Genomic DNA, 8,152 nt, shown 5'->3' on the forward strand with positions numbered 1-8,152 from the left:
AGCCACTCCTAAGGCCTTAATTACCGATCTGCCCCTCCACTTCATTCTATACTTTTTTGTAGGGGTGTAAGTTATCGAATCGGACTAAAAATTACCGCAAAATCGAACCAAAAATTACAACAACCGATTAAAAATCGAAAAAATGGTTTTTTTTTTTTGTTTTTTTTCTGACAAAACCGATCGGTTCGGTTCGATTTTCAGTTGACTCGATAGAAATCGAACCGAACCAAACCGAACCGAAGATATACATACATCTCAATGTTTTAACCATTTTAACCTTTAACCTAACAACAAAGATTTTCAATCCCTAACCATTTCAATGTTTTATTTTTATTATTTCAGTTTATTGACTATTTTGAACCTCTAATTATTGTGATTCATATTCTTCTCATTAGGAATTAAAAACCAAAAAACCGACCGAACCAAACTACTGTTGGTTCGGTTTGGTTCGGTTCAATTGTTGCAAAAACAGCCAACCGAACGATTGTGTGTCTGTAGGAACCGAACATATTAATTCGGTTGGTTTTTTATCAAAAACCGAACCAAATCGAACCGATAACACCCCTACTTTCTTGCCTAAACTACTCAACTCAAATGCACTATAATTTTTAAAACTTACAAACAATAAATAATTGCTAACAAATTAATAAAAATACAACAAAATAACCAAAAACATTATTTTTATAAGGGACGAACCATTTTTATATTTAGAAAATAATTGGTGTATTTGATCTAAATTTTTGTAAATATATTTTCAATAACAATTGAAAAGTAAATAAAATTTGATATCTAAATTTATTTTGAAAAAATATTTATCTAATATCAAATTATTTTTGTCACGATTTTAAAATATTTTATACTTATTTATCGTTTGTATCTTTTGAAATTATTTTTATCAATGATATAAATTTTTACGGTACAACATTTATAGTTTATCCAACTTTTTTTATAATTTTTTTGATATATACTCAAACAACACTACAACAGACCAAAAAATTTACAATTAGTTTTATTTATATTTTTATTTTTAGTATTTTTTTTTTAATTTTTAAAAAATATTTAAAATGATAAAATTTTATTTTCCTTTTTTATCTCTTAATTTTTTGGGTGTCTAGTCCAGCATTGTTGACATACTTATTTTGGGAAAAAAAAATAATTGATCTATTTTTTAATGGTCAATACTCAATAGATCACAAACTCAAATTTCTTAGTCCTAAAATGGAGCACTTATTTCTCTAATAAATTGTGTTGCTAATTTTATATAAGGAAATTTACGTTCTAAAAGATAAATAATTAGAATTTGTATGGTTTGAAAAAAAAAATGAAAATTCAAGTGGAGTCGACTTCACGTGAAATTGATAGTTGAGAGCCGTTAAATGAAAATTTAATCAAATCAGTCAAATCATCTAACGGTTCTCAGTTATCAACTTCACGTGAAGTCGACTACTTTTGAGTTTCCACCTCACAAAAAATGTCTTTCTTTTTTACTTTTATTTCTTATTTTTTTTAATTCACAAAATCTTAAAACATAAAATATTAAGAATAAAAGTTTACATATATATAGTTATTAGTTTCATTAAATATTGCACATATTCCATAAATTCTTGCACATAGTATATAAAATTATTAATATAGTATGATTTTTTTGTCTATAACACAAATTTATTGATATAGCACATAATCTTTTTTAAATATGTAGTCTTTTAAAATTTTTGTGTTGTACATCAAAATTTATGTATTATGTGTATATGAATTAATATTTTAACATGTAATTTTTTAAAAAAAAAATTGTTGTGCACCAAAATTTTAATATTGCGTGTATTGAGTTAATGTTTTAGATATGTGATACTTCTAAAATTTCTCTGTTATGCATTTGTGAGTCAAGAGACGTGGTTCTTCGAAAATTTATGTGCTTAGTAACTTTGCTTAATATATATAGAAGGATGATAATGAAGATAATGAATTGATGATTATGATGACCACGATAGTAACAAAGGAGGATGACAAAAAAAAAAATCAAACCAGAGCAAAAGAAAAAGAAGACAATAACGATATTAAAAAAGAAAAAGCAGGATGTGCGTGCATAATAAGCTTAACTTGGTTAAACTTAATTTAAAAAATACTTGACCGTCTAATATTTCTAATAATCATATTTGTTTTTATATATTTATATTAACTTTAAATGGATAAGTAATCTCGATTTATTTTATTATTTAAATATGTGTATATTATCTAGAAACAAAATAAAAGTACATTTAGTTTGTATTTTTATTTTTTATTTTTAAATTTCATACAAAAATATATTTTTTTATTTTTATTTTTTGTATTTTTTTCATAAAATTTTAAAAATAAAAAATACTAAAAATAAAGATAAACTAAATGTGTCCTAAATTTTCCTAAAATTTACATATCATTCAAGGATCCCACTATTAAACCAATCTTGATGATGTTGATCATTACTTAGTCGGGAATAACAAACAGCTATTTAAATTTCTCTCGTTCAAAGAAAATGTTTACACGAAAATTAAAATGCATTAATTGGCGGCGAATCCGGCGATATTACTCCTGAGTGAATAAATTCAAATAGCTAATTGCTTTGTGATTCAAATTTATAACATAAATACATAATAATTCTATTTTTTAATATCTAACTTAATAGGTAATGTCTAGTTATGACCTTTTAGGCAGTTGTTGCATGCAATACCATTGTAAAAAATGAGTGAATACTTAATCAGATTCCTGTTAATTTTTTTTGAAGGATTACAAAGTTTTTTTTTTTAAAAAATACTTTTTTGTTTTTTAATATTTAATTTTGTGAGACGTTAATTACTAATATATTCTCAATTTAATTTTTATAAGTAAAAATAATTTAAAAATTACTAATATTTTTTAATTTTATACAGTAAATTTAACTAATATATTTAAAAAAAAGTAATAAAAAATTAAAAATAAAAACTAAACGGCCTTGATAATTATCCTAAAAAAATAATGAGACTCCCAACAAAAACATTTTGTTAATCATAGTTAGTTCTTAATGGATAAATCAACATTTTAACATGCCATGTAAGATTATTTCGTTAATACTAATAGAAAATATTGACAAATGGACTAATTAATCTCATAAAAATAAAAATTAGGGACTGAAAAATATATTTATTTTGTTGATGACCTTATTGTCTTTCGAGATAATTGTCAGTGGTCATTTAGGATTTTTTTTCCTCGTAAAAAATTCATGGGCACATCACTTCATTTAAAATGAAACATAGCTAATATTACCCATTTATTTTTACAATAAAACTCTACGTCCAAGTCATTTAACCAACTAAGTCTAACTAAGTTCCTATAACCTAATTCAGCTTTATGCGCCACTATCTCTAACAATTTTTTTTTTTTTTTCCAAATTTTTCAGCATTTTCTATGTTCTCTGTATTCTCTTTCTTCTCTGCGTTCTCTTCCTTCTCTGCGTTTTCTTCATTCTCTTCGTTCACGATCAATGCTCTTTGATCTGATTTGAAGATTTTGGATCAAATTTGTTTGAATTGTTTTTTCCATAAGTCTATTTATGTTACGTTTAATAGCAGTTTCGGTGCATTTTGAAACACAATTTGGTGTAATATAGATTTTTTCGGTATCGTACTTATAAATCTTCGGTGTCTTTTATGCCCGTTTGTTCCAAAAATTTGGATGACTTTTAACACATTTAAAGAATAAGCTGCTGTTGCTTTTTCTTCACCTTTTCCTTTTTTTTTCTTTTTTTTTTTCATTATCGTTATTATTATCATCGTTGTCTCATTTTTATATGTATAAGTAACAATTCAAATCCAGAATATACCGAAATTTTATAATCATGACGACACATAAGCAAACTTAGTTTAAAACAAGTTCAGACTACAAATACATCTTATTTAAATCCAGAATGCACTACAATTTTTTAATGATAACGACACACAAATAAACTCGGTTTAGACTAAAAGTGCACCTTATTTAAATCCATAATATACCGATATTCAAATTCAGAATGTGAAGGATTACCATGGGTTCACAACAGGCAGTGGAAGAAAAGAAAGTAATTCTAAATATCTATTTTATGCTTAAACTTTTTTCGAATAATATATATAGATCATATCTAAATTAAATACCTTTGAACGTTCCAGTAAAAACTTTATTCTTCAATTGTACGAAGACTCTATATATGCGTATCGACACCAAAACCAATTTTGCTGTCAACTCCTTAACTAATGGACATCTGATCTAAATTGAGAAACCTCTTGCAACTCTTTGCACGCCATAAAATTTTGCTCCAAGAATTAAACTCACATACGTTTATGTGTGTAGAGGTAAAGGAATAAAACTCATGTTTTTCCTCTACTCTTGGCATACATATATATAGTATGAGATTTATTACTGATTTTAAATTTGAAACTCAATTCAAATTTTCATATCTTGTTATTTTAAATTTGAATCTTTCAAATTTATGAATTATATCATAACTCAATTTGAAACATAATCAGTTAAGATCTCAGCTAAATTTAGAAATAGAATAACTAATTATTTTCAAATATTATTCTCAATTATTATACTATTATTATATTCTTGGTGCTAGTAAATAATACAATAATATTCTATTTGAATTAATATAATTATTTATTTGATGAAATCAAAATAATAATTAAATAATTCTACAGCAAAGATTAAAATACTCGTTAGTGTGTAACCCCATAGGTTCAATACTAAGCGGGTAGTAAATTAGTCATACTAAATTTACGTTGGCGTCTAGCAACACTCTTCAACGACCCGATAGTATAAAGTAATATATTTTTACTAAAAACTTGAGAAGAACAAAGTATAATTCCTTCCATCTTTCCAACTCTTTGTTAACCCTTAGAGTATGGTTTAATTGTTAAATTCTAACTTGTTACCATTATTATAATGGACTGTAAATGACCTAAAAAACTTATTTCTTCATTCATTCAATCTCTTTAGCCAAGGTTTTATTCATCTCAGTCATTCTAATCATAGAGGCTCAAATTCTTTACCGAGAGTTGACCGATTTCTTATTAATTAATTATTAATTATACAATTATTTAAATCATACCCAATATCATTCAACTAGCATCCTAGGGTATTAGTTGTCCGAAATCAAAGTATAATAAATACATTGTTAATTACTGTGATAGTCGCAGGTCAAAGGAAACTCTATTACTATGTTCATCTTAAGAATATCCTATTGACAAATATACGGTAATTATAACCATTAGGAATTCTCAAAGTGAGTCAGTTCAATAACCATATCTCTATATGCACCATCTATATATATAATTTAATAAATGAAATCTATTAATCTTCATCCAAGAAGACCATTATATGCCAATGAGTAATAGCTCAAATGACATAGTCTCCCCATACTCAATTAAGAGGTTGCGGGTTCGAGTCTCCTATCTTTGGTAAAAATCTTTCCGAATTATTAATGTCCCTTTTAATAATCATATGACCAAGAATAATTTAGATTAAATTATAAAAGATTTATCTCTCAATATTATAATCACTGTCACAATAATAAATCTATGAATTTAGTCAAAGACCTTATTATATTAACATGTTAATATAATAACAATAACAAATTATTTGATACATGATTGATTGGATTGTGGTCATATTATTTATTCCAAAACAGAATGCACTGAAATTACTTAATGACGTACAAACAAACTCAATTTAAAATAAGTACAAACCGAAAGTTTACTTTATTTAAATCTAGAATGCACCAAAATTATTTAATGATAATTCAAAATTCTTCTTTTTCTTATTTTCTTGTTCATTCTTTTTTTTTTTTTTTACTTTTTTATTTACTATCTTAACAAGAAAAAATCAAACAAAGAAAATAAAAAAAAAAAGAGGAGGAGGAAAAGAAAAAAATGGAACAACAACAGTAAAAGAACGGTAATGAGAAAGAAACACGCGAAAAAAGAAAAAGAAACACAACAAAAGAAAGAACATGAGGAAAAAAGGAGAAGAAAAAGAAAGAGAAACACAAAGAAAAAAAAATAAAAAAAGGAGAAAGAGAGGAACCGAATTTGTATTTACACTTCACTAATGAGATTTATTTTTGTCAGATTTAGACCAATTTAATTAGACTTTATTGCAAAAAAAACTTAAATGTATAACATAATTGTTATTTTTAATTGACTTTAGTTACCAATATATCTGATACAAATCGATTTGAGTTAGAATAGTTTAATATAAAAGATAATAAATTGTTTTAATGGAAACTGATTTACCTAGCAATACAAAAATATAAATCAAGACATTTAGCAAGGGGAGAAGATAACATAAACCAACCTACATCATATTGATTTAATGCCAGTGGCCACTCCTTGAATAGATCAATTTAACCCAAAATAATTAAGAGCTCCCAATCACATCATTTTTCCGCTTTCCATCACACTAATTTTTTTTATTGGACTTTCTGCCTTCTCTGTTAAAAAACATACAATTAAAATGTAGTGTGACGAGAAGTTTCTCCTAAATCATTTTAAGTTAAATTGATTTAACTAAAAGAATGTCTCTCACGCTGAATCGAGATAATGTTGACCAATTTATGTCAACCATTTTTTCTTGCTAAATCGTCCAAGAAGAGGGCCGGGAGATTTATATAGTTCTATAGTGCTAAGGTAACTTGATTTTGGTTAAAATGATTTATATATTATGTTCTATATTAAATTATTTTAATTTAGATCGATTTGTATAAAAGATGTTGATAACCAAAATCAATTCAAAACAAAAGCGTAATATTATTATGTTTCATTTTAAATGAGTGATTTACCAAAGTTTATAGGTTGTATTAAATAAACAATCTCTTCTATATAGTAATGTTCAATTGCCCATGTGGTCTTTGGTGTGTATGTTTAGATTTAGGTGCCACCACCATTGGCTTAAATATAGTTATTGACCACTATTTTTTTTATTATTACTGTCGATGTTGTAAACATACATCAAATATTAATCATCCGGAGCGTTTTAAAATGTCATAAAATATGGAATATTTCCAAAATATGTTCTGATTTGTTAAGAACAAATTAAATCATTTCAAAGATAAGTTATTAGCAATATCTTTGTTTGCAGTTATTTTCTTTAGTATATACATATTTATTATCTATCTGGGTAGTTAGAAAACTTTGACATTATATTTTGTTTCCCCTCTAGTGCATAATACATGCATGCAACTAATCACTAGTCGTATTACGCTATATTCATGTTGACTCCGATTCAATTCATGTTGATTTCATTTCAACTAAGAAAATGCAAAAATAGTGTGAGATTGACTAACAGCATAATAAGAAAAACATGGAAGGACCACAACGAACATGTTTTTGTATCATTATTTGGCATGTTTTACCCTCCTTTATCTTATTGAAAATATGTGCTGTAACATTGCTTGTTAGGTATCTGTTCCGTTTTTTATCCGTTTGTTTCAAATGTATTTTGATACATGCAGTTTATTTTCATTTTCATGTGAAGTTGTTAATTAAAAATTGTTAGATAATTTATTATGTTTGACTAAATTATTATCTAATGGCTCTCGATTATCAATTTTATATAAAGACAAACTGCATGAGTATTCATCATTTTGGTAATTATTTTCGTTGAAATTAATAAAATTTAGTTTACAATTCGCAAAATTTTCAATTAGGTCCTTATACTTTTTTTTTTCTTTTAATTGAGTTTTTGCACCAAATTTTTTTTAATTGGGTTCCTACACTTTTTTTCTTTTTATTTAGATCTCTGTACCAATTTTTTTTTAGTTGGGTCCCTATAAAATTAAGCCAATTACTACTAAGAAGGATTTAATTGAAAAAAAAATTGATACAGAGACCCAATTAAAAAATATATATATATATAGAGATCTAATTGAAAATTTTACGAAACTATAGAGACTAATTAAACCTTACTTGTTTATATTATATATGTATTGGGGGGAATATGAGCATACTCCTCCACTCTCCCCCCTTAGCAAACTAGCAAAGCTCCTAACGGAGACAGCCTGCTCATGCTGCCTACGAAATTATTATATAATGAACATAGACATAATTGCTTCTACCATCACTTAAATTAAGAATATATTTTTTTTATTTAAATATTAGAAAAGTCCAAG

At 25.9% G+C, this 8,152-nt stretch overlaps 1 protein-coding gene across 4 annotated transcripts in view; it reads right to left on the minus strand.

Annotated features, from left to right (window-relative positions):
• The window catches only part of LOC107642481 (MORC family CW-type zinc finger protein 3), a 23,592-nt gene that overhangs the window by 9,654 nt on the left and 5,786 nt on the right, over positions 1-8,152 (minus strand). The gene's annotated exons all lie outside the window — the stretch shown is intronic.

Source organism: Arachis ipaensis, chromosome B05 (assembly GCF_000816755.2).
Source record: "Arachis ipaensis cultivar K30076 chromosome B05, Araip1.1, whole genome shotgun sequence".
NCBI lineage: Eukaryota > Viridiplantae > Streptophyta > Magnoliopsida > Fabales > Fabaceae > Arachis > Arachis ipaensis.